The 27774-nt window shown below is 42.4% G+C and overlaps 1 protein-coding gene across 1 annotated transcript in view; it reads left to right on the forward strand.

The window, feature by feature from the left end:
- Window positions 1-463: 463 nt before the first annotated feature.
- The window catches only part of CTBP1 (C-terminal binding protein 1), a 280570-nt gene continuing 253259 nt past the window's right edge, over window positions 464-27774 (forward strand). The window contains exon 1 of the mRNA XM_072126236.1: window positions 464-567. The gene's annotated coding sequence lies outside the window, so the exon portion shown is untranslated. The remainder of the gene's footprint in view (window positions 568-27774) is intronic.

The raw sequence follows: 27774 nt of genomic DNA on the forward strand, positions 1-27774 counted from the left end.
GCAACAGATCATGTGACAATATAATATTTGTGTCATTCTCAAAACTTATGGCCATGACTGTATATGGAATGATAGATAATGACATGTAACTATACATAATGCAGTTACTATTGCTCCATGTGCTGTGATATCACACTATTAGTTTTTCCGTAGGATGTCGCTTCACATTGCACCATTAGCTAAACAACACCTTGGCCTCTGCTTCATCTCCTGTACCTGTGCACCGGAGTAACTTCCCCATCTGTCCCCCAGTAATAACAATCCCCTTCGCTTTCCTCTGCCCACCAACTACATTATAGCCCCCCTCCACCCTCCATCACCGGCAGCCCCCCTCCCTTACACCCCCAACATCTCCATCGCCATCAATCCTAAATAATAATAAGTGATAAGCCATAAAACTTTGCAGAAGTGTGTGCGTCCCCCTATGTGCGCCCTGCGGAGGCTGCGGGAGAGGTGGTGCACATAGCGGCATGGACTTGTTCTAATCTCAGGCTGATCTTGTCATCAGTGCACAGCAGAGCAGAGCGGCAGAGACACACAACTCCGGGCTGGGGCAACCATCCAAAGGTTTGCAATTCTTATTCCGTACCCCCCTTCCCCTACTTCCCTTCCCCATTCCGCCCCCCCCCCTACGACTCGTACACCCGCACCCCTCCGCTCCATCCCAACCCCTACCGTAATGACTGTGTTTAACCCCCCGCGTGTCCGTGGAGTGAGTGTGTACACTGTGAATGGGGAGGTGGGGAAAAAAAAAATCCAGAAGAAGAAGTAGAAGCAGGAGCCGTGTGGCTTCCTTCATGCAAATGACCGCTACGCTGTAACAAAAGGCTGCGAGGAGAAAAAAAAAGCATCTGACAGTGTAACAACCCCAGGCCACTCGCCATATTTTTGTTTATTCATGTTCAATTCCTCTCCTTCCCTCCCTCGCGCTCGCGCTCGCTTCCCCCTGACACGCTTGAATCTCCTGCCTTGCCATTATTTCCTTCTGCATTGGATCACCCCCATCATTGTGATGCTGATGAGGACCATGATGAGGGTGATGATGTCCGCTCCGGAGTTTGACGCGTACAAGAATGTTACTTTACTTATCAATGAATCAAGGGAGAAAAAAAAAATTAAAGGGTCTTTCCAAGCTTTACGACACCCCCCACCTAATCCTTTTGTAACTATCAATAGGCAGTTAGTCGTTTAGATTGCCAGCTCTTCGGATTAACCCCTCTGTTGCTAGGGAACTGAATAGGGCTTTGCCGTGGCGTGACAAAGAGGGGTTAATCTATAAGAGTAGAAGGGGTGGAGAGGTTGAATGTAAGAAAAAAAAAATTAATGATGGTCAAAAAAAAAAAAAATCATAACTCCACATCGAATGCTAATCTGCGGTATCGCTGTAGTGTGTGAGGCTGAGCTGTGGAGAAGCTGACAGGGGTGTGTGCCGTGTGTCAGCGTGCCTCGGACTATGAGGAAGGGATTTGTTAGAGGATTTCTCGGGAGGTGAGTTCACCAGGCGGCGGAGGGTTCGGAGATGTCGGAGGGAAGAACATGGAATAGTCTTTGCTGATGGTCACTGCCTTGGGGAGGTACAGTACACAAGCCGCACGTCTTGATACGTCCTGTAGAGCCGGCGAGATGCTCCTTAATCTTCTTTTTTTTCCCTTGCATGCCGATGTCCGCTCTTCTTCTCCAGATGTCTCATTGTTGTGGTGTTCATGGAAAGCAGAAGTGCCGAGGCATCGGCTCTCCTAGCCCCAGTAAAGCAGCATTTTCCTACATCCTGCTCCGGCACTGGAAGTTTTTGGATCATATAGATTAGGTTTTTATTGTTTTTTATTCTATTTTTTGATACTGGTTGCGATTCTGAGCTGTGAGATTGGTGGAGCCACAAGTGATACTGATGATATAGCACTCAGTCCATGGCCACAGAGACTGAGGTATCCAACCTGTGGCTCTATAGTGGGTGCCACACTACAACTGCCACCATGGCTATACTGGGAGTTGTAGTTTGTCCACAGTTGAACATCCACAGCTATGACATATACTATAGCAGATTTATTAGGCTCAATAGATTCATTGGCAGTTTTCCAATTCTTATATTTTTTTTTTTACTTTTTCTCTGATTTATTTTTATATCTATATTTATTTTTATGTTTTATTCTGTTTTTTTTTTTAATACTTGCTATTTATTCTTATTATGGGATTTTTTTTTTATTATGGGATATTTATTTATATTGTTATTATTTCATATATATTTATTTTATTTTATTATGTCATCTTATTTTTAGATATTTATTATTCATTTTGTCGTGTGATCTTATTTTTAGATATTTCTTTTATTTTTTTATTCTGTTATTTTTTTATATATTTGCTGTTTATTCTTTTTTTTTTTGAAAAAAAGTATTGTTCCATTTTATCGTGTTATCTTATTTTAATATATATATATATATATATATATATATCTTTTTTGTTATTCTTATTTTAGATCTTTTATATTTACTTTTATGTTATTTATTGTATATTTTATTAATGTGTTGTTTGATTATTCCTTTTCTCACTAGTTTTTAGAAAGAGGATGTTGTTTTCATTTATTGTTATTCCTAGAAAAGAAGGGATAGGAAAAGAAATCCTGCAGCATCTGTTCTTAGAAGTCTGTATTGCGCTGTTTTCCCTCTGTTATTCCTCTTGGAAATTTGGGAAAATTTGGTTGGGGGGAGTGTCCCTTTGCATCCTGTCATTGTCACAGTTTAGGAATCTGCTTTGTTGACAAGGAAATGGTAACACCCACTTGTCTAATAATCATGACTCACTAGTTTCTCACTAGTTTGTAGAAAGAGGATGGAGTTTTATTTTTTTACTACCCCCTAGAAAACTAGTGATAGGAAAAAACATTCTGCATCATCGTTGCGCTGTTCCCCCTGTTATTCCTATTGGAAATGTAGCAGGAATTTGGCAACTGGGTTGGGGGTCCTTACACAGTCTTACATTGTCCAATCACAGCTGACAGTGTAGGGATCCGCCTCTTTGACAAATAAATGGTAACACCCAGTTGTCTTATAATGTGCACATTTCCAGAAGGAATAACAGAGGAATAGCACAGAGCAAAGTTCCAGTTATAAGATGTAAAGAAAGCTCGGTCCTAATAGCATGAAAGATTCTACAAATTGCTAATATATATTGTGTTTTACTTACCGTCAATTACAAATTCTTCATTGAGACTAGAGTTCTGAGAGCTGAAGGTTTGTTACAGTTGTATCCAGTGTTGACAAACAGCCCGGGCCTGGAAGTGTAACAATAGGGACACAGAGCTTGTATCTGGGCCCTGACATGGGAAAAACCCAAATCTGCTTGTAGCACATGAAAGGAGGTCGCTGTAATAAATCACAGGTAATATCTGGCAGGTCTGTGTGCGCCAGGGGCTCCGGGTGATGCATTTTACCTGCGCTGATACATTGCAACAAACTACCAGAATAGAAAAATGTACAGTGCATGTAATTACATCATAAAGAATGACTGGATACAATTGTAGCAAATCTTCAGCTGCAGAAAAAGTTGATCCTGTCCAGCCACTGGATGTCAATAAGAACGTCTCCAAATGCTTACAGCAAGCAGAGTTCTTGCCGTTGGTTTACCTGACGTCCTATACAAAACCATATCAAGGGATTTCGGTTAGTGTTATCCATGCAAAACTGTGTGTGACAATTGCATTTATATTCCAGGATTGTGGCTTCTCCAAATGCATTGGGGGCGTGTCCTCACACTGCTGTGCTCTTAGCTCTCTGCATTGGTCTACTACAACTCCCCTCAGTCTGACTGCTGTAGTGTGCAAGCAGATTCCTGCTACAGAGGGGAGAAGCTGTGAAAAACTACCATCAATATCCATCATGATAAACCAGGGACATTACTCATAGATCCAGGAATCGGGACTTTGGTATCTTCTTATATTTATTATCCATCATCTCCTTCCTTCTAAAATCAACTTTTAAAACTATGCTAATGAGCCTGAAGGGCCTCTTTGGGGTGTTACCAAAGCCCCATATTTGCTGCAGCTTCACAGGCTGTTACACTGTCTCCCCTTCTGCTCCCTCAAAACTACCCTTCTCCCTCGGCCTGAATTAATCTCACTGCACCAGAGGAAGTTCCGGCACACAGTAGGAGGTGGAAGTGCTCCTGCTCCGGTGAATCTGCAGCACAGAGGGGCTCTGGTAACACCCCCAGGAGCCCTTCAGACTCAATGGCATAATTTTAAAAGTTGATTTTAGAAGAAATGAGGCAACAGATAACAAATATAAGAAGATATAAGAAAACCACAGTCACAGTGGATCTATGAGTAAGTGTCCCTGGTTTTGATTGTAGATTTCCTTTAAGCTGTAGATTGAGGGGTTTTCTGGTTTAAATGTAAACACCTTGAGGGAAGAGACAGAGAGAGGAAATAATTTGAGGAAGTTACCCTGCTCCCCAGTCACATGGTGCGCCATCTGCTTACAATGGAAAACCCGAACCTGGATGTTGGCCGGGCCTGGAAGGAACAGCTGTCCAGTGTGTAGTGCCAGATTGATGATAGGAAGGACAGCTCTGAAGCACAAACTGCTGGCACGACTTGGTTCCTTGATGAAGGAGCTGTGAAGGGTTAAGTTATTTTTGTATTTGTTCCTTGTTCGGATTAAAGTTTTTTTTTTCCAAAACAAACACAGCTTCAATCTCACAAAAATAGGGCTACACCTTCCCTCCGGTAGTGGCAGGCAGGATGTCTTTCTAAGTTAAGGACCGCCCATTTGACAAAAAGAGTCTAATTAGCATATTAGGTACTGAAACTAAAAGCAGCGGCAATGGAAACGCCTAGAGATAAAATTCCAACTTCTTTAGAATCAGCAGGGTGACGCATATTCAAGGCTATAGGTTCTCTTTACTTCATACTGATTGTAAAATAAGCCGATACTGATTCTCTAAAAGTTCCCAAAGATTTCAATTTATTTTCAAAGCTTTAAAGGGAAGTGACAGGTTCCCATAGGGCCTTATTAACTAAATGCCACCCTTTTTTTTAGCTAAAAATGGTCTCCCTCACATCCCCATAAAATCAACTTTGTTGTCTTCCCCGCCATACATTCAGATCTAGCAGAAGGGGGAGAATTGTCCTGTTCGGCTGAGTCCATCGGCTCCTCCCCATGCCTCCTCACCATTCAGCACTTCATGTCATGTGACCAGGGTGATGTCATCTTAGGTAATTTAAACACTAACACGTAAATAAAATGTACCCCATGTATGTATCTGATCACATGAAATCACAGCAGCCTCCATGGTCTTCTGCTCCTCCACTTCCGGCATCCTCTAATGACATCACCCTAATCACATGACATGAAGTGCTGATTGGTGAGGAGGAGGCATGGGGCATTTGACGGAGCTGCTGAACTTGGCCGAGCAGGACACGCCCCTTAAGACTCCTGTTAGATCTGAATGTATACCAGGTAAGATAACAACGTTCATTTTATGGGGATGGGAAATAAGTTTTAGCTAAAAGAAGGTTGTCGTTTATTTACTAGAGTACTAGAGTATTTGTAAAAAAAATGTGGTTTGTTCAAGATCATAAAAAATGATAGCGCCACCCTTTTGTATGGCAGTGTCAGGTATTGCAGTTGATTCATATGAATGCAGTTTCACTGATTTTCTACATGTTTCTTACTGTTTTTGTGTATCTTGTGAATTACCCTTATATTATCCTATTCCAGCTAAGATTGGTGTCTAGAGAGTCTCCTTAATCTGCTCTCATTCTGCTACAAATATGACTTTTTTTAATGAAATTGTTTTTAATTTTCCTCTATTGTCGGAAAAAACGAAATGCTATCTCTTCAAACCATTTTTATGTAGCTACCTGATACATATCTGCTCTGAAATACTCTGTGCTGCTGTTCATACTCTGAAAATCTAATGGCCCACATGGTCCCAGATCAGTTTCATGAACAGTTTCGATAAGATCAAGGTATAAACTAGGAAGTTTTTGAAGCAATTTCCTTACTAGAATTCCCTCTTTTATGTGTAATCTCACCCGATTATCTATAAATAAAAATCTTTTCTAAAGTAGTCATATGATAATGAGCAGAGAAGAGTCAAATTTTGCCTGAGATGAGTCAACTTTAGAGGCTGCAGGGTCACTTCAGACACCTCTATCTTGGGTTCTGTAGGAATTAGAAACATTGGTGTCATAATAAAGTTAAGAATCACTTAAACAAATTAGTTAAATAAATAGGCAGGAACTGGATACTTATCTGAAGCTCGCATTTCCAACTTTATTTTCACTGCTTGTATTTCCAGTTCTGTAGATCGCAGAACCACACAGAAAACAGATGCCATCTGACAGATGAGATGCTGAAAATAAGAGCATGTTTCTATGTTCTATAGAACAGAAGACAGGGGCATCTGATGTAAAACTCCCCCTTGCAGCCTCTAAACTTGACTCATCTCAGTGAAAATATGACTCTTCTCTGTTCACTGTCACATGACTTTGGAGAAGATTTTTTATTAGTAAACAGGAGAGATTTCACATAAAAGAGGGAATTCTAGAAAGGACATTTCATCCCCTACCTGATGGGGCTACTAGTTTAATAAGGTAAAATCGTGTGAAATAGTCACTTTAATCATATTTTTCTAGCTTGAAAAGCACCATTTTTTTTACTGGAAATGTAAAATTATGCTATTTTGGGTCCACTCCTTAGAGAGTCATCACTCTTTGCTGTGGGGATTTATAGTTAAAACATGAATCTTTGTTTCGGCATAATTTTAAAAGTTGATTTTAGAAGGACGGAGACCCTGGATAACAATTATAAGAAGATTAGCACAGTCACGGTGCCTGGATCTATGAGTAATGTCCCTGGTTTATCAGGATGGAGTTTGATGTAGATTTCCTTTCTCAGCAGAAATTGACCTAATTGGTTGACAGAACCTCAGTGGGCCCCTTTGCATGTGGCAGCTTTAAAAACTCATAAACCAAAACAGTTTCCTGTTCCCTAAAATATTCCCTAGTTTATCATCCCAAATGGTTATTTTATATAAGCTCCCCTCATACATTAGATTCATTAGATACAGCCCCCCTCATACCCAATGGATTAATTAGATACAGCCCCCACATACCCTATAGATTAATTAGATACAGCCCCCCTCATACCCAATGGATTAATTAGATACAGCCCCCACATACCCTATAGATTAATTAGATACAGCCCCCCTCATACCTTATGGATTCATTAGATACAGCCCCCTCATACCCTATAGATTAATTAGATACAGCCCCCCTCATACCCTATGGATTCATTAGATACAGCCCCCTCTTCTCTTTGGATTCCTTATGTACAGTCTTAGGTGGGCCCCCCCAGTAGCTCTGGGCCCCGATACTTGCCCAGGTATGCCCAGTGCGGGTGCCAACTGGGACCAAAGGGAGCGGTGGAGTGGGGGGACCTCAGGTGTTGGCACACAATACCACTTCTCCTAACCAATGTGTCTTAAAACTTGAAAGAATGGGCGAGTTGTATGAACCTGCCCTTTAAATCCAGGTGGCCGCCCCGCGAGCGCGCTGCAGATTTATGTCGTGTTTATGAGACACTCGTTCTGTTATACGCAGAAAGTCTACCCTCACGTTGTTAGGAAAAAAAAAAAGCCGAAATTAATTGCGCTCGTTAGATTAATTTGCTTTGAAGTAACAGAAAACGAGCCTAATAAATGGTGGTGGCGTTGATGTGCAGACACATTACTTCACCTTAGTGCATGCCCCCGAAGTTTAAAACGAAAAAGACTAAATTAATGGAATCATTTTTCCTCTCCGGAAAGTAAGTAAGTAAACATGCCAAAAACGACGAGAAGAAGAAGAGCCGATAACCCAAGGGCACATTGTCATTTCTAATGAAGACTTAAAACCACAGAAGTGGACAATCCTTGTTATTACAGAGGACCTTTCACCGCCTCCACCTTCTCTGTATCTTCTAATAGGTGTCGCTCCACTGATTCCACAGCTGTCAGAACATTTTCTCCGACTACTCCCAACCCTTCTCGAGCAATAGTTTTAGCACCTAATATGCTAATTAGACCCTCTACTGTCAAGTGGGTGGTCCTGGGCTGGAGCACAAAGTGTAGCACCACCCACCTGACTAAACCTGTACCCCTTGTTGCATATGTACAGTGAAGGCTGGGAAAGAACTTCCACCCCTAATGAGATGGAAAGAGTTGGAGATGGTGGAGGTGATCATAAGTTCTCTTCAAGTGAGTTGACTGGTTGTTAAGTCCATGAGGACTGTTCTTCTTTAAGTATCTATTCCAAACTTACAACTATCTTATGTGTAGCTGGTTTGGATGTCTTTGTAAGAGTTGGGCCTGGAGGGCTTTGGAGACCATCATCTCCATTGGAGATACGGGAAGTCTACTAAGACTACTGACTATAATTTATAGCAGCCTGTAATCTGTTTAGGCCTAGAACAACTTCTATCTTCAGGCAGGCTCCATAAAGCTCAAGGGGAATATGAATTGCAACTAACTTTCTGTCAGGTCATGTTCTGATACATGCATTGCCTAAGGTCCACCATACTACAGGGTCAGTTCATGCAGTAGAGTTAGTGTTGTATACTCCATTCCATACTTACATACATGTTTTATACTTTACAAAGTGCCCATACACCTTCAATATCCATCAGGAGACTGACTGCTTCCGATTTTTCCATGCTTGGTTTGGCCAAGTTTTCTCATTGGGTAGAAGGTTCTTCGGTGAGAACCGATTATCGTTCACATCAAAATTCATTTAGCCAGATCTTTTTTACATCTGTTAAGTTAGTTTACACATTACATATGTAGCCAGTCCCTTCAAATTAGTAGAGTTTGTTCCTGTGCGGATGACTACTCCACCTTTCTCCTCTTGATCTTGGAGGTCACATTGAAATGTGAGGTCAATATCTATACTGGTGGACATAAACCTTATGGTCCTACCACAGAATGGCTTTTAAACCACCTGTTGTCTTGAATGCTGGGGGGGTCTTAATAATAGAACCACCAAGAAACATTTTGAGGCATGTGAGTTCAATTTCTATACAACTGAACTTGAATTTTGAGGTCATGCCAAAAAACGGTTTTAGAAGCCACCAATTTTCTTGATTGAAAATAATTTGTCTCGAACTACAATTATAAAATATACAGTTTCGACTTACATACAAATTCAACTTAAGAACAAACCTATGGATCCTATCTTATACATAACCCAGGGACTGCCTGTATCCATTTGCCAAAATGTTGGAACTTCATGACAATTCAAAAGGTCAACCATTAAACATTGTTGAGATAATGACCAACCCTACTGGAGATATCCCCTGCTCATAAGATACTAAATCAAATGAAAAATCTTTATGTGTATATATAAATAAATAAAACAAACCCTCTGAACTCTAAAAATACTTCTCTAATTCTGTATTCCCAGGAGAAGGATTTGCCAGTGGCACATCTTATTTGCCAAATTTGCACTTACAAAATGTGTTGTCCTGGAAACTATTTATAGTATTTCAATATTTGCAAGGAACTAATTATTCTTAGGGGCTTCCAGAAGAATGAATATTAGAAGATGAGCTTGTCACATACAGAAAGTATTGTGGATAGAGATACGTCGGCTTCATGTAATTGCGCTGTAGGTCACAGTCTACGAGTTGGCATTCACCATAATGGTGGTCGTAGAAATTAATCTTTCTGGGTTTGTCTCCGAAGGTCTACCTAATTTTTTTCTGTGGTTTGTAAAAATTGTATAAGAAGGGGCCCACTGAGAGATGTATTTTGAGGCATTTGCCGTCATACTCTCCGTTTCTATGACCGATTTGCCGAAAAAGGAAAATGATAAAGCTGGAACACAGTAACGGCACCGATTTTTTTGGTGGCACATTTTGCTTAGTGAGATCTATATTGCACCCCCACTACTCCATCCAGTATTATTATATCAGGATACATTTTTTTTGGCTAGATGGGTTCTGCATACATAGTTTCAAACCTATTAAGCATATGGAGTGAAGAGACACTCTTTTTAAGTGTCAAGTCCTGTTTTGTAGCTGTGCCGCTCAAGCTTCCCCCAATCTTGATACAGGTGTTGCTGCCTTAGATGAGAGGCTCAACTTGCCTCATGGATTGGGCACCGCAGCTTGATAACCTCTTGCCTAACGAGGTATAGCCCTTATCATAAATTTGGTGCACCACCTAGACGGTTCTTTCACTCCAGCAGAGGACTGGAGTAGATTATTTTGTAAGCTTTCATGACATGAAAGATCATAAATCCAACAATAGAGGATGGTCGAAAATCTCAGTGTTTCATTAACACCAAAATATCCTACCATTGGCATGACCATGCACAGTGAGGTGCCAAATCTTGATTGGCTCTATCAACTCCTATATTTAACATTCTCTTCTCCCTTGAGACTGAATAGGTAAAACTCAAGAATTCCAAAATGATATAGAGGGAGAACATAAACCTTTGTGTCCTAGGAGCCAATGCCCAGCACCGCATTGGGGACCATATTTGATCTTTGCTCTTTCACGGATATGAATATTGCTTCAAATTTCTCCGAATCGACCATTATTGGCAATCTTATAGGGACATGAATCATCTTCTCTCCCCAAATCTGAGGCCGCATTATATTATTATTTGCTTTTGGCCAATGATTGTATCTCTCTCACTGCAGAATGTTCCGGGCAGGTTTCGGAGCTGTACATTTTGGCCGGAATTTTTGGCCGGCATGAATCTTCTTGGAGCTGTAAACTCTGTAACAAATTAGTAACAAAACCACCAAGTATTGGGCCAAAATCTAACGATCTTCTGTTCTATAAAATACATAAAGAAGACGAACGGCTCAGCTGCAAATGAATACGGATTTCAGCTCAATGTCAGCGGCGGTTTTTAATCTGCAATTTGTTTGCTTTCTGTTAGATAAATAATAGAAGAAGTGATAATAATACAAAAGATACGACGGTCACAGCAGACGGCGATGTTGATGACTGCCTCAATGTTCACATTTGGCATGTAAAGAAGACCTGTCAGCTGTCCTGATGTAGATTCCTCATAAGAAGAACATTAGAACTGTAGCATCTGTTTCATATTCTTTTCCTCTGTTATTCCTCCCGAACTTAAATGCCAACTGGGTGTCGCCATTTTCCCTGACAATGAGGTGTGTTGTCCCTCATGTCAGATGAGAAAGCACAGACCGCAAACCAAAATCTCCAAACACGACCTCACGAATTGTATGAATCTTCAACAATAGGTCAAAAGAAACTTTTGGACTCTCCTCAGGGGCAGGACCAGGGTGTAGCTAAACCCTAAACACGCCCTTGAGCTTTACACATGACATCTTATAGGTTCACATAAGTCTGATGCCTCCAATTGAAAATTCTATTTCAAGTTTTGGGGCCAGAGCAACGTTCCAAGTTTTTTATTCAACAATATTTTCATACTGCCTCCAGGATCCCACTAATGTCTAGGGTGAAAAGGCCCCAGAGATAGACTATGTGCAATGTGTCTATGTTTTGAGTATGCACTCTGCCGCGATTCACTAAGACCGTGCGCCCGATATCCTGCATGTGTTGCTTCCCCACTCAGGTCCGCTGGAGTTCACCTTCTTCTTCCCGGTGCATGTAAGTGTTTGGGCTTGCAACACAATTTGAAAGTTAAATCCCGCGCTCAGTCCAAATCAGTCGGAACGTCCCTCCCCCTAAATTGTGTCGCATGAAACCCAGCGCTGCTGCGCCACATTTCGATCGTATGCAACACAATTCCAGCGCAGACACTAATTAAATACCCGTGTAAGTCGTGAAATCCCCGAAAATGGTGCAGAGTCTGACAAAAGTTAGCAGCGCAACCCTTAGTAAATGAGCCCCATTGTGTTTACGAAACATCGCCATGTCTATCCGCAGGCTGTCTTCTTATACTTTGGCACTGTTATCATGTATTATGTGCTATAGTTCTCTTCTTTGTGGATGCAGTAGTGGATTATAAAATAGGCGGTTTGGGCGGCCGCCTGGGGCCCATGGCCTCTTTAACCAATCACCAAGTTTGATAGTGCCCTGTAGAAATAATAAAGAGAAAGCCCTCCAGCCATAAATCCTCATCTCTCAACATATATATATATATATATATATATATATGTACAAGGGTCCTTCCAGGACCTTTTTAGGTCCTTTAACAGTTCTCAAACCGCAGATCTAAATGTGGACAGAAGAAACCACTTCTCCTTTCCCAAGTAGCTTTTTTCTTGTACCATATGAAGGAAGTAAATGCCTTTAAATAATGAAACCTGCACCACAATTCTCTTACAGCCCAGGGTTTTGTCCATCTTAATCTGCCCCTGGCTGGATGGTAGCCTGTGCAGAACCTTCTTTAAGTGACCTCCTTACTAGTTTATCATATAGAGCCCTAATAATACAATCACACAGCGTACAAATGTCTTTATAGTTTCATCCAGCGTCTTCTTGTATCTCATCCGGGCTTAAAGGAAATCTACCATTTGATTTGATGCATTATGAAGCAAAAATACATTGAGAATGCTGTATCTACACTGATGCAGGATCATATCTTGGTTAATCCCTGAGCTGAGTAATTTTGCTGAAAAAACAATTATAACATTCAGGACCTTGGGAAAGCTGGGTCAGCATGGCTGCCAAGATAAGCACATTACACACGGGAGCTTGTAATTACAAATGGCGGTTAGTCAAGCATGATTAATCAACCTGAGCTGGATCACTCATACACAGCAGCCGGGGGATGGTGTAGCAATTGATTATTCTGTCTGGCAGGGTGAAAAGTGATTGGATCATCTTCTCCTGTAGTAAAAAACTCACCAGCTAGGAGAAGCGTGGAAGCAAGCACTGAAGGATCCATAGAAGGGGCAGAGCTTTCTCATCATAATGTTATATCTGTTTTATCAGTAAAACCACTCAGCTCAGGGATTAACCAAGATATGTTTCTGCATCAGTGCAGCTACAGCATTCTCAAGGTATGTTTGCTTCATAATGCATCAAATCACATGGTAGGTTTCCTTTAAACTCAAGACCTGGAGTACAGAAAGCAGAAACACTATCAATGGTCACAGGCTGCACTGCTATCTATTGTAGGATTTTTTTCTCCATCTTTAGGTCCCCATCTCTATGTAGGGGATTAGGAGTCATGTATCAAGTTCTGACTGCTCTCACACTATACGAAGAAATAAATCACGACAAAATCATAAACCTTAAACCGATGTGACCCCTAAGGTAAAGAGCATGGACATGGACAGGGAGGAGTCTTCTTCTAAGTGACTGACATTGTGGTTCATGCCAGCACAGAATTTATGTTCCGTCTCTGAGTAACTATGTTTATGGACCTTATGCCCCCAACCCATGAAATAATTAGTAATGTTGTAGTAATGTGACACCAGGATTCTGCTTGTGATTCTGTCCCAGCGTTAACATCATCATTAAATTGTTGACAATAAAACATTTAAAAGTCAATAAATTCTTAATTAAAAGCTTGGATCCAAAAGCAGTTTCACAGAATTTGGGTCCAGGCCAGGGAGAGGTTAAGACCCCCCTAGTAAATATTGATGTGGTGCGGTTAGTTTACCAGTTGGCTGGAAAACTGTTTTCTTTTCTCTTAACACATTTGTATATTAAAGAGAGAGAACATGGAAGGAATTCAAGGCTGCGATGTTACTATTCCTTACCTTATATACTCTGGTCACATCTAAAGCTGCATCCACAATGCTAAAGCCATTAGATTAGTATTGGCTTCATTCAAATCCGAATACTCTTACACTTTGACTTGTCAAGACTCTTCACTTTCATCTAGGGTGTCACTAGGTCAGGACTGTAGGGAGTGCAAACCCAACCAAGAAACCTGGCACATGACCCTAAACCCAACCTACCATTAAAGACCGGGAAACGTAAGTGTTTGGGTAATGTGGGTAGGCCACAGCATTTTATTTTTACAGGAAACATAATAAATTGGTAGACATTTGTAAACTCGGTAGACCCATTCGCCTTCTTCCAATCTTGGAATACCTTCGCCCGAATGGCGGCTGCAGAACGGCAGACGGCACGTGGGCCACTTCCGATCGCCATTGGGCCGGTGTAAACTCCACCTATGCTGTGACATCTGCAAGGAAACAGAAGGAAACAGCTAGAATCCAAAGGAAAAGAGATAAATCTGCGGGCAGGGAGGGTGGGAGACTTCTTGCTGCTCCATCCTGGGGGCAGAAGGAATGAAGCCCCCCCCAAGTGCTCCTAAACTTTATAAAGTTCCTGGGCAGGTCCTCACTCACCCCAAAACCGCCACTTGGAGACCTCACTTAGGGAAGGGGCAACGAGCCAATCGCCAAAAGCCTCCCTCCACAGTCCTCCGCCCCTTCGCTCTACAGTTGAGTGCTGTAGAGGGGCAGGAATCTCTCAGCTCCCTGCTCCACCATGGAGCCCATACCACTATGCTACACAGCTGGGAGGGCTGCAAGAGGCATGATGATGTCATTACCTCAAGCCTCCTATTTAACCCATTGCTATTAAGGTTAAGTTACCAAGATAGTAAAAGGGCCATTGGCATGTAATCTTGGCACCTCAGTGGCAGATGGGAATCTGCATTGTTCAGTAGTGACACATACATGACATAGACACCCCGCTCCTGTGTGATGGTGGAGGCTTTTCTCTCCCTATATTCCTTGCCAGTCTCCTTCTCGTGCCAGCACAGTCCTGTGTCCACATTGGAGTCACAGGGGGTTATTGATAGACCCTCGTTACAGCCAGATACAATAAAAGTCCTGTATAGAGCTGTTATATGACATTATGCTGGGACACCGAGTCCTGTATGTAAAATGGCCATAGGCATGGGGCCTAAGGATGATATCCACCAGGTTGGACAGAACTGACATGTCAGATACCGGAATGGAAGTAATGATGGAGATGATGACTACGATATTGGGTCTGTGTCAGTCTTGACCTGAGAAGACGTCAATCTATGTGACATAAATATAAGATAAATATAATGTAAGAGTCGTCTTCTCTTCATGTCTCCGGACCTGTCTGGTCACTGCTGCCATGTATCCGTCATGTACTGTTAATAGTTCAAGTATAATGTATGACTAACATAATGTATGACTTGTATTATACGTGTACATGTAGGTAGAGCTTGTTGTTTCTGGGGTGACATCACATGGGGGAGCAATAATGTGACTCCGTGCAGAACCCTGACTGCCGTGATAGTACGCCGGACTGGCAGTCTAACACAAGGTCCCATGTGTGGTATCTGGCCAAAGATGGAGGTGACAGGGTGTGCTTACAATTAGGGACGTTCCAGAATTTTCAAGGGACCTTAAAACAGTTTGGAAACCATTAAGTTAATTGCCTCTTATCAGCCTATATAACCACCAAGCCAGTTGCATCTTGTCTGTAAAGCCTTGTTCATTAGTTTTGTCTCTTTGCCTCTATGTTTAGGCTATAATAATAGGGTCATAAGGTTAAAGGGGTTGGCCCCTTTTCAATAAATCTGTTCCATTAGACATGCAATGTCTCTACATGTATATGTACCTGTGTCTTTGCCTCCTTTGATAGCTTCAGCCTTTCCCTGTTGTCACCATGCTGCCCTCACAGCTTCCTCTATCACTGCTCTCACATCCTCGTGGTGTCACCCACTGTGTCTCTCTTCTCACAGTCCATCCTCTCTGACAGACACAGGGAGAAGGGAAGAGAGAGAGCAGCTCCTCCTATTCATCAGAGTTCAGACATGTAAACAAAGAATCACGCAGAGTCTGCACACAGCACAAAGGTAAATAGCAGGCCTGCTGAATCACTTGATGAACATTCAGGGATTTTCTACAAGGCAGTAAAGGCACATGGCCAACTTATGTAAAAGAGTAGCAAACCCCTTTAATTGGTGTCCCCTATTTATATAGAATATTATGACTTATCAAGATTGTGGCATTTTTTAGCCTGAGTTTCTGAGTTTCATGTCATAGCTGGAGTGTGGCAGTGTGTAGGCCTGGAGCCTACTTTTACCTAGGACACTTAGGGTGTCCCAAAGTTTGTTTGGCCAATAGTCATTCCACCTTATTGCTACACTTGATTTGGCGAAGTATAAAAAAGTTTTTAGTATGAAGTAAGTGACTCCACAACACTACATTACTCCTTATCTCTGGATCCAACATAAGAATCCGTCATTGAATTTCTCAATGCCCGATCCACCTAACCGGGTCGGTCAGGAGTCGATATTAGATAGTCATCCAGTCCTACGACAATCGGGGTTTGGCATTATTTGCAGTGCCACATGTGCTCCCCTATGGTGGTCCTGTCCTCATCTATCCCCTTATGATATAAGCCCATGGCTATGTTACAATTGCTGGGTAGTGGATGATGAGGGAGCCAGTTACTGATGATATTCCCTTTTTTTGCGGATAATTTATTTTATTCCTCTTCAATCACTATAATCCATCTACACATAAATCTGGATGGAGATGTGTAATTTGGACGTGTGAGTTCGCCGACTGCTCTGCCAAATGCCAAGCAACCGTTTTACTTGTTCAAGCATCAAAAAGATTAATGTCGCCTTTTTGTTTTTCGGTGCTGTTTTTTTTTTTAAAGAGACCTGCAGCTTAACCGCCAATCGACGAAACCGGGTGCTTTCTGGGTTACATTATGGAATAAATATGAGTACAAAAAGTCTATTAACACTTACACCGCCAAAGGGTCAGGACTAGAAGATCGGGAGTAATTAGTCACCGGCTATAAAATCTGACAAGGCCCTTACTGCAAAAATAATAATGGCAAAAACCTTTGGATGGGACCAAAAATGATCTTTGGGGGGCATCGGTCAGCTGGTAATGACACTGCTGATGGCTCGTATTCCAGGAGTAATGGAAGGCGGCCTGGAGCATTGTAAACCTAATGATTTATTAATAATTCTCACTAGTCCCCGAGAGGCGTAAGGCTAATTTAATAAAGTCCAGGAGCGACAGAGAGCGGCGCTGGGAAGGTCAGGGCAGAGTGATGGGGTCAAGCCTATTTATGCTATTTGTTTTTGTAATCAAAACATATACAAATACATTTTTAAGCAAAAAAAAGGGAAAATAATGTTAAAATACTTACATTTTAACAAAACCTTTGGAACTTTTTTTTTTTTATGTCAGTAATGAATCCAGCGTAGGGATAATAGTAAACTTTGTAATATACTTTATCAAGTAAAACAGCTTCTCTTTACTTTTGTTTCTGCTCTTTCTCCTGTAGTGAGTGTATCGGTGCATATAGGTCAATCACAGACAGATAAGGAGGCTAATGATTAACTCCTTCCATACCGAGAGCCCAGATTATATGATACAAACACTTTTTTCTATAGGGATCCTGACGCATATTGTTGGGTTGCAGAATGTTTAGGAACCCAAATAAATAAGTGTAAAAAGAGGTCTCAGGATTGAAGTTTGGCACAGACCCAATAGGGAACCAGGGCAGGCGTGAAAACAAAAAATAATGTATACTTACCCTCCATCACATTCCCCCGATCCTTCTGGTCTTTGACACCTCAGCACAACCAGGGATTCAAAAGACCCACCAGGGCCATACAGAGGCCTCAATGGCAAGTCACTTGTAGTCAATTGTAATGTCCCATGGTCTGAGGAGGCCACTAGTTAGCAAAAAGGGGTCTTACTTTTAGCAGGGTGGACTTGCTGAAAAACTGAAGTTTTAGATTGATGTTGGTACTTGGAACCAGAGCAGTTGTAAGTCTAGCAATATGCTGTAATAGTAGAAACATGGACATAGACAGTGAGCCCTGATTCTGACAAGATGAACAGATAAGAGGAGTCCACAGAGCTGGGTTACAACAGAAAGGGCAATGCAGTACCAAATCACTAGAGAGCAGAACAAGGCAATGCAGTACCAAATCACTAGAGAGCAGAACAAGGCAATGCAGTACCAAATCACTATACAGGAGAACAAGTCATAGTCAGGGAATCAGAAAAAAATAATACAGATCTCTGGGCCGGTATGGAGCTGATAAGTAGCTTCTTTAAAGGGAACCTACCACCACGATTCCAACTATAAATGTAGAACGGGTGGTAGGTGGATGAATGGAACGTGAGGATAGCCCTTTTTTTGGCTAATTCTCACGTCCCAGCTGATATGTAAATTTTTTAAGCGGCTACTGGGGCGTGGAGTAGCCGGACATTTCATCTTCGGCTGCGCGTCCTCGGCGTTCTGTGCATGTGCAGTAGCCCGGCCTCGGAGCCATGGCTACACAGCCGCAGTCCTGTGTTCTGCGCATGCGCAGAACGCCAGGTACTCAGACAATCTGCGCGCCGATGATGAAATGGTAGGAGGAATAAAGAGGATACTGGGGCTTAAAAAATTTACATATCAGCAGATGAAAGTTTTCCAAAAGATAGCCGGGACGTGAGGATTAGCCCAAAAAAGGGCTATCCTCACGTCCCATTCATCCACCTACCACCCGTTCTACCTTTATAGGTAGAATCATGGTGGTAGGTTCCCTTTAACCAGCAGTGACGAAGGGTAGATGGAACACATTTGTTAACAAACACTGGAGCAAAGCTAAAAAAGACAGGTATGGTGCTAATCAATCCAAAAAGCTGGGCTGGTAGCTAATGACCCTGTCTGCCTACCCACTCCATCCCACATGCCCAAAGTAGCATGTGGGTCGGAGAAACCAAAAAACTGCCAGGGAAGGCATAATGAAACTCCACCAGGGCTTTTTTTGGCCCCCTGTCCAGCCCCCCCCCCCCCTTCCCAAGGAAAATCCCTTTAATTGACCGTAGTTGCACGGATCAATGTTTCATAGTTGATATGGTTAAAGAAAAATATAAATTTATCAAATCCAACCTATAATCCTATGATGTTGGTCCAAATGGGGCAGCCAGAATAAATACTTGCATCACAAAAATCCAGTTTTTATAACATCCAAAATGTTTTACCTCTGCGTACAATATGACAGCAGGTGTTGCGTCTCTCCTTCTATAGGACAAGTCATTGTCTCAGTTGGTTAGCAGTGATTTTCCATAGGACTGCAAATAAGTTTGATGAATCGCTATACACAAGAGTAAGAGTTCAATGACAAACGTAGCTCTGCTACATAATAGAGCACAATGGTGCACGGGGTGAATGCCGGGAATCTGCGTGTATCGAGCAGCTGCGCTGTGACTGTACACTACATCCCTATGGGGAAAACGTATGGAACATGGTGACGGCTGTTACATCAAGTCACATGTTGTCAAAACTTCACTTTAGGAAAAAGACTTGGGATCTGATGGATCTACGATGCAAACATTTTTTTTTTTCTTTCCCTTCAGTTCCCCTCCCTTCTGACCCCAATCTTTAGTTCTTTTCCCTATCCATCACATTTCATTCCCTCTTCTGTCCTCTGTTGTCCTTCTCTCCTGTACTGTTCCCCTCTTCACCTCTTCCCATTTCATTCTCTTTATCTGTCCCCTTCATTTCATCCTTCGCTTTTCATCCCTCTTCGTTCCTCTCTTTCCTATATTTCCTGTCCCCCATCTCCATTACCTTCCCCTTTGTTCCCTCCGCTCTTTTCTTCTGTTGTTATCCTTCTCTTCTATACTGTTCCCTTTTCTCCCCCTCTTCCCATTTCATCCTCAACATCTGTTCCCTTCCCTCCATCCTCCACTTTCACCCCCTCTTCCGTACTCCCTTTCCCTTACTTTCCTTCCTGTCTCTCTTCTCCATTCCCTTTCCATCCTTTTTTCCAATCCTTCCATCTTTTCCCTTCCCTCCATCTCTTCTTCTTTTCTTCTTAGTTTTCCTTCCCCTTCTGTTCCCCTTCCTTTCAAACCCTCATCTTTAATAATAATAATTCCTTTATTTATATAGTGCACACAGATTACGCAGCGCTGCACAGTTTGTCAAATCAGTCCCTGTCCCCATGGGGCTCACAATCTAATCACCTACCAGTATGTTTTGGAGTGTGGGAGGAAACCAGAGGACCCGGATCCACAAACACGGATATAACATACAAACTCTTTGCAGATGTTGACCCTGGGACTTGAACCCAGGACCCCAGCGCTGCAAGGCTGTAATGTTTACCACTTAGCCACTGTGCTGCCCATTTTGTTCCCTTTCCTTCCCCTCCCTATACCTCACTTCACTTCTTTTCTCTACAGCTCTGCCAGTCTCTTTTCTTCCTCATCTGCACCTTTTTCCTCCTCTGGCCATCTTCCCCCTCTTCCCTTCTTTCACTCTCTCCCCTTCCACTAATTACCCTTTAAAGTTTTTTTTGCTATTTCAGAAATGAAGAGAGCAGATGACAATAGTAAACTTTGTAATATTCTTCAGTAAGTAAAACAGCTTCTCTGTGTCTTGTCACTGCTCTTTCTCCTGTAGTGAGCAGTGCATCTGAAAGCCTTCTGATGTCTTTCCATCTCAGGCAGTTTAACTCTTTACATTCCTACAAAATATTTACTTTGATGGTTCAGCTCTCTGAGGATCCAAAGACTGTCTGTAAGGAGTTAAGTCCTTAGACACTTTATCAGCTTCTCCTTATCTCGCAGCTGTCAACAGATACTGGAAAGAAAGTTGATTTACATAACCTGATGGAAAAAAGGAAGTAAGAAAGGGAAAAAGAAGGACACAGGTACATATTGTTAATAAAGTATATTATAAATTTTGTAAAAAAAAACTATATTGTTAAGCTTTAATTGCTATCGGACATTAGATCTGTAAGCACATCAGTTCCCAGTAGCACTCGCCCACGTTCCTTTTTTACCTTCACTATCTCTCCCTTCCTTCTACCCCCGCCTTTCCTATTTTATATTTCGGTAACAGACATGTCAGCTCCCATCACCCTTCTATATACCGTCACTGCGGCCCTATAAAAATAATCTACAGGCAGTTTCATATAAAGACACGTTCATCTTATTCCTTCCTGTATTAAACTGTGCCACAAACCCAGCGTGGCGGATGAAATACATACATAATACTGGGGAAGGCACAATAAAGATATCTCACCTAAGCCGGGGATGTATTATTTAAAAGCCTGTACGAGTGCTCAAGCTGCACATTGACATATTCATTATACTTTATATGTCCCTCCATGCTTAGCCAGGGCCGCATGAAATACTGCGCTGTATACTCAATATTTAAGAGCATGTGAAGCTTGTTATGGAGCGCTATTATTTATCACAGTCTGCAGATTATTATGTAGAACGGATATTTTGCACACAAAAAAATCTGTGATAATACGTGATCCTGTCTACGTGCTTCGAAAATGTCATGGAACTTCGGACCAGAGAAGGTGCTTCATGTTTTAAAGAGTCATATAGATAATATAAGAGTCATATAAGAGACATAGATGGGGGGTCTCAGCAAATAAGAGGGGCACTACTGTGAAAAAACCACCAGAGTTAAGAGGTAGAATTAGGCAGACAGGTCGAAAAATAATAAAATGTGTGAGATCAGGAAAGAAATGACCCATCTAACTTATCAAAGCTCCCTCTGTTCCATCGCTGCTGGTCAGGACCCGAAAGCTTAATGTCATGACCCATGTACTTGTGAATGCTCAGCCAATCGCTGGCTTCAATGGTTCCATCTGCATAAATGGCATATGATCACTGTAAAAATCAGTAAAAATCAGGTCCAGGCCGGCAGTGGTGGAACGAAGGATATTTTTTTTTTTCTGTTTTGTTTTTTGGGACTACATTAAAAAAACTCTCTTTGAGACTGCTACCTAACAATGTATGCAGTCATGCATAGTCACAGATTCTCTTAAAATTTTAAAATTGTGGCAATGACCTTGATGGTTGTATACAGTCTTACAGGGAGGCAACCAGCAGGATGCTTATAACACAGCGTGTAATATTAGCATAGACACTAACTTTAAAGAGGACTTTTCACCAGCTCATACATGACGAGGTGAATAAATTATGCTGTAGGGGAACTTTGAATTTTCCTTCTGTCACCCACTCTTGCAGAGCTATCAGTCCCAGTATCTGACTATTCTAATACTGTGTACTGTTAGAGAGGAGGAGCTGGAGTAGAGAGGGGGCATGTGTTATGATAATCTTCTACTTAGCATGACACATGCACCTCTCAGCACCTCCTCTCTGACTGTGGAGAGGATAATAATGGTCAGATACTAGTACTGATATCTCAGCAACCACGGGGGCTAATAAGAAAATACAAAGTGCCCCTAAAAGCTACAAAGTCACATCTAAAAATGCCAAATGTTCACATCCACATGTATGGGGTGGTGAAAAGTCCTCTAATTGTGACTTAATAAAGTTATTGTCTATTCCAAGAACTGTTACCCCCATGTTATAACCATCCTGCTGGCCGCCTCCCTGTAATAGGTCTATAACCAACAAGCTGGTTGCCTCAATAATAAGTTATTTTGTAATTTTTCATTCATATTATTCTGCTGTGTCTTCCCAAGTCTTTGCAATATCCTCACGTGGGGACAAGAGCTTTACTTAACACTAAAGGGTCAAAGATCTTTCCTTTCGATTAATTTTGTATGAATAAAAATAAAAGAAAGTGCTATGGGTTGAATGCTTTTTGCCAGCAGTGTATTAGTTGCATTACTGGAGTACATGTCTGTAGTCACCTTACCGTAGCTGTAGAATTATATCAGGATTATATCCGTGTATTAACTCTATGTTGGCCAGCTGCCAGTCCTGCTCATGAAGAGGCAAACCTGCAGGACCGCAGTCAACTGGAGTTACAAGTACACGGAAGCCCTGACTAATAACACAAGCCGCTGTGTTATCTGGAGTGGGATCTTTAATTACCATTGTGAATCTTTGCATCCATCTCATTCCGATAATGAATGATGGCGCGCCGCACGCTGAACAATAAGAAGGGGCCTCACCGTTATATTATGATGATATATGTCCCACTTATTTACGATGCCTGACCATAAGATGTAGGGTCACTCACCGATCCTGGTTCCAGAGGAGGGTCTTTGCTGGTGGGTAGTCACATCTTGTCACTAGGACAGTGGGCTCCTCTATTCCGTTGTTTTGGCTTGGCACAGCTCGATGATGCTCGTCATGGTGGAATAGTTAAAGGATGGTCTGGCCTTTCCACTTTATACTCAGTTTTAGGAATATGCTTTTATGGACTTGACACCTTTACAGATACCTTTTTGACTCATCATCAGAGGTGGGAGGAAGCTTCTTGGAGCTCAGGTCCTCAGGAAAGTATACATGCAGCCTGGTAAAGTAGCTTTACTGCTGGCTAGTAGGGATAGAACAAAGTCCTGATGTGGACCTCTGTTCTGGGCCTAGTCTCTGGACTGGCCAAGGTGTCAGGCAGCTTGCCTTAGACACCTCTGCTTCCTGGGCTAAGACAGACTCCTCTCACCCCTGGAACTTTCTACTTGAGAAATAGTCGGCCCACCTGGGAACCCATAACAGCACAGTGAGCAGCTGCTAGAACCAACGAGGAACAACACACAAAAACACGACTTTTAACAGAACCAGTGTGAATGCAGACCAATTGTGAACAACTTTGTACTGGCTTGAAATACTGGAAAGAGTCATACCTGATTGCAAAGTTGCATCATTCAAACAGAAAAAAGGCACTTTCTTTGAGATAGTGGGCACATGGGTTACAGGTACTTGTAGAACAGTCTGGGGTGGAGAAGATGAGTTATGGAGGGAGTAGATTGGGTGCAATCTGAAGATGATCCTGTTGAGCCGAAACGCGTTAGGGAGGTGCAGGGTTTTATATAAGGTGTTAGGGTAAGTCTTTAGGATTGCCCTTGTTAGGGCAGGCGCTACATGGGATTATAAGGGTCAAAGGAAGCACCAGTATCCTGTTGGACCCAATCTACTCCCTCCACAGAAGTCTGCTCCGACCCAGACTGTCCTAAAAGTGCCCATGTGCCCATTAACTACGAGAAAACAGGTAAGATTTGTCTTTTCTCTGTTTGATTGGCCCAATGTACTCACAACGTATTCACACACCGGTTGTGCTAACCAGTTGTGCTTCTATGTGTTATTCATACTAAGTTAAATTTACTGTAGTTGGAAGACATGTCTGTTATCCAAATCCAGCCTTGGAATCTGTCTCTGCCATTGGTTACATCCTGACTCCTTTTCCGGTGACCATCCTTGGCCATGTCCCTGGCAACACTACAGGTCCTGACGCCTATTGAAACATGTGGTTTCGATTCGGTTGCTTAAAATCCACACTGTCAGATTGGTATCAAATCTACGAATCAACAAATAGATTTGCTCATCTCTGCCCTTCGCCCTTTATGACTGTGTATCATGTGTCATATTCTTCATTATTTAGGTCCCCAATGTCTTGAGCTTCGACAGAAATCTGATTGAAACATGATTTATTATAGTACACCGCTCCCCTATATGTCACACTCAGCCGTTGCCGGCGTTAAGCGTCTGAGATTGACGTCCATTTTGGAATTGCCAGGAGATTATAAAAATAAATGTGAATCTTCAGCAACTTTGTGTCTCTTTAATGATGCCCAGTCATTAAGAACATTATAAAACATTGGCAGCCGTTCAGATCAAATCCCATTTATTGGCAGATGTGGACCGAAATTAGGATCGAGGAGAACAATCAAGTAGGGGATGTGCTGCAGTCATTTCTTTTCCGTGCTGGGACTGAGAAGTTTTGTTGAAAATAATGGACATATTAGAAATAGTCTGTAGTGATGGAGTATAATGAAGCATTGGGGACAGTTAAAGGAAATGTGACTACGCCATGTCACCATGTAGAACATCTAGTGAGCTACTAAACTGGAATATAGCTTTCCCAGGACATTGAAAAATTATTTTTTTCTATAGAGATGGACAACTACCCCTCTAATTCTGATTGTTTAGGTTCCTACTATTGCTGGGAAAGCTAAATTCACACACATGTTGTGATTCTCAGTCATGTTTTTCACAGCCAAGAAGACCATCTGGAATCGGGAACTAGAGGATGTCAAGTAGACTTTTTTGGCTTACCATTTTTGATACATAGGGTTCAAGAAAGATTGAAACCCTGACCAAGGGCAACACCTTTACTCCTTATTTGGTTGTCAAACCTGTAATGTAGCACATTTTCGACCGGGACATGCTCTAATTTCCTGGGATTGTTACAGAAAATTTGGGCCATGATAATTGAACCCTACCTAGAGTCGGGAAGTAAGAGTTCTCTTTACGACCACCATGTTGGCGTGTGGAGTCTTATAGCCATGGTTGCTCCACTAGGGTGACTCTGGGAAAATATGCAAAGTTTTCCAGGATGGGATAAGGAAAACCACGCCTCTAGAGGCGTGGTTTTCCTTATCCCATCCTGGAAAACTTTGCATATTTTCCCAGAACCCTACCTACACACATCCAAGATCCTTCTCACAGTTTTTGTAAGTATGCACATATAGTATGTAGGTCGTACAGTCTACCTCGTCAGTCCTCGTTGGCTAAACTAAAGTGCAGAGTCTAAGGAAGATCCCTGTTCCTCAGGCTTACCTAGAGAGGGAGTAAAAACCTTCTCCAATGGATTCCTAAATTGTGATCCTCAAAAAAGTCAACAATTGGAAAAAGAAATGCAGCTAGGAAAATCTGGGGCTGGAGAAGAGGCAAAGTCAGGGGTGGTCCCCAGGAGAATTGGAAAGATTCAACAACTTTGATGGGACATAGATGTATTTAGTAGATGGGCCTCCTCAAAAGCAGGAGGTTGTATTACAAGATGATAGAGACAAACTAATGTCCAGTTTGGGGTCAAATTAAAATAATTGGTCCAGTAGCTTTGGATGTGCCTTATTCCCCAGCAGATCTTCATGAATTCAAGCTTTGGTAAAGATCTGCTTTGATGAAGAAGCTTTAGTTTTTCTAAGGGCCACACATGGTTGGACAGGCCCACCAGAAAACCAGACATCCAGGTTGTTGCCCAATACTAGGACTCAAAACACCAGCAAAAGATAGATCAGTTTAGAGACTATCAGCGTCTGTTTTATGGCAACACAAGAGGATGGGTCCTTCATGGTTCTCTATTGATGGGATTGTCCAAGGAACCGTAATCTGACACTGGTAACACCACTTACATCCTTCAGGTAATGATCCACGGTTGCCATTTGGCCTCCGACCCTACTTTTTCCCAGTATCATTACTGATGGATGACTTTCTCGGTCATACCGACCAAGCGCGGCTTAGTCCTGAATTGGTGTAGCATTAAGTTGACTCGGAACCAGCACCAGGGTGCAACTTTACTCATTTGGCCTTCTCTGGCCAACGTCTATATCTGCACTGCCTGAATCACCGATGTTCTGGAGTAGACCTGTTTTTATAGCATGTTCTGTAATGTAGCTGCAGGCAGTCGCTTGTTCTAATATTGGAGACAAGTGTTTGCATTTCTAGAACATATATTCATTGTGCTCAAGGCTTGTTTACCAGAAAGTCATTCCTTATCTTAAGGACTTAACCTGTTTAACCTGTACAAATTTCTCTCGACTGCAAACATTTGTTTGGCATCGGCAGCTGAACTCGGCAGGCAGCCGCAGATCCGAGCTGTTGTAGCCCATTATGCTGCATTAGGGCCGATAAAAGTTCTATTTATCTCAGGAAAGTATTTCGGAATGTGCAACAAATTACAGTAAATCAAACAAATATGTTTCCAAGGCATTCTAATTACCTGGAAAAAATTGGACTAAATGGAAGACTTAGCAGCAGGAATCAGCGTGCTCGCCCCCTAGGTGACGTCCACGACTCCAAATTTTAACCATTCATTCTATACCCATTATTACCAGATCAACAACTATTAGGAACGGGTACTGTACTACAGGAGGTCTATCTGCTCCCAAATAACCCAATAAATGAAAACTTTGTTAGGTAGGGTTCTTTATATGTTCAATCAACATTTATTGATGAATAACGAATATAAACAGAATTTTCAGGACAAGAAGGGTGGTCTCGCAGGACCCCTGCAATTAGGTACATATCACATCATGTTGCAGAATGGCAAGGCAGCAGGCTGTACATTTATATTGAGATGTAGATCGTGAGATACCGGCTGTGGGGGTCTGCCCACCCTTTCTGATGATAAGACGAGACAAAGACACGAACAGGGGGTAGACAGTACAAGACATAGACGAGAAGGGAATGACCGGGTGGGGAAAAGGGGGGGGGGTCTGGGGATAGGGATGGCTTCCGTGTCATGTTTTGGCAGTGCACTACAGGCATGTTAATTAATTGCAATGCAAGAGTTCTGAAAGGGACAGATTCGGGAAGAGACCGAGTTATTTTAGGCCAAAAGGTCCTGGAAGGCCGGGGTTGACTGGTAGTCTTCCCAGGGGGTCCACACAGTGGCTGTCTTACTCGGGTCAGGCGTGTCCTCGGCCACCAACTCCTCCATTCTGCGTATGTATCGGAGCTCCTGTATCCATTCCACAACCGTGGGTGGATGAGGGCTCTTCCAGTGTCGAGGAATCACAGTCCTTGCCGCTGTAAGAAAGTGGCGAAGGAGTCCTTTTTTAATGGAGGAGACGGAGCCCGGTAGCACGGAAAGAAGGGCAACCTGTGGGCTGAATTGTATCGTCTTACCAGACACTCTGCTATAGGTGTCAAACACCATCCGCCAGAAGTCCTGTATGATCGAGCAACTCCACCAGATGTGAAGAATGGATCCCACCTCCACACCGCACCTCCAACAGAGCTCCGAGACTCCAGGATAAATCCTGTGGAGCGTGAGGGGGCACCTGTACCAGCGTGATAGAATCTTATAGTTCTTCTCCTGAGCACTGCAGGGCAGAGGGAGTTTATGGGAGAACAAGAAGGCTTTGTCCCAGTCTGCCTCTGTGAGTGT

Source organism: Engystomops pustulosus, chromosome 1 (genome assembly GCF_040894005.1).
Source record: "Engystomops pustulosus chromosome 1, aEngPut4.maternal, whole genome shotgun sequence".
Classification (NCBI taxonomy): Eukaryota; Metazoa; Chordata; class Amphibia; order Anura; family Leptodactylidae; genus Engystomops; species Engystomops pustulosus.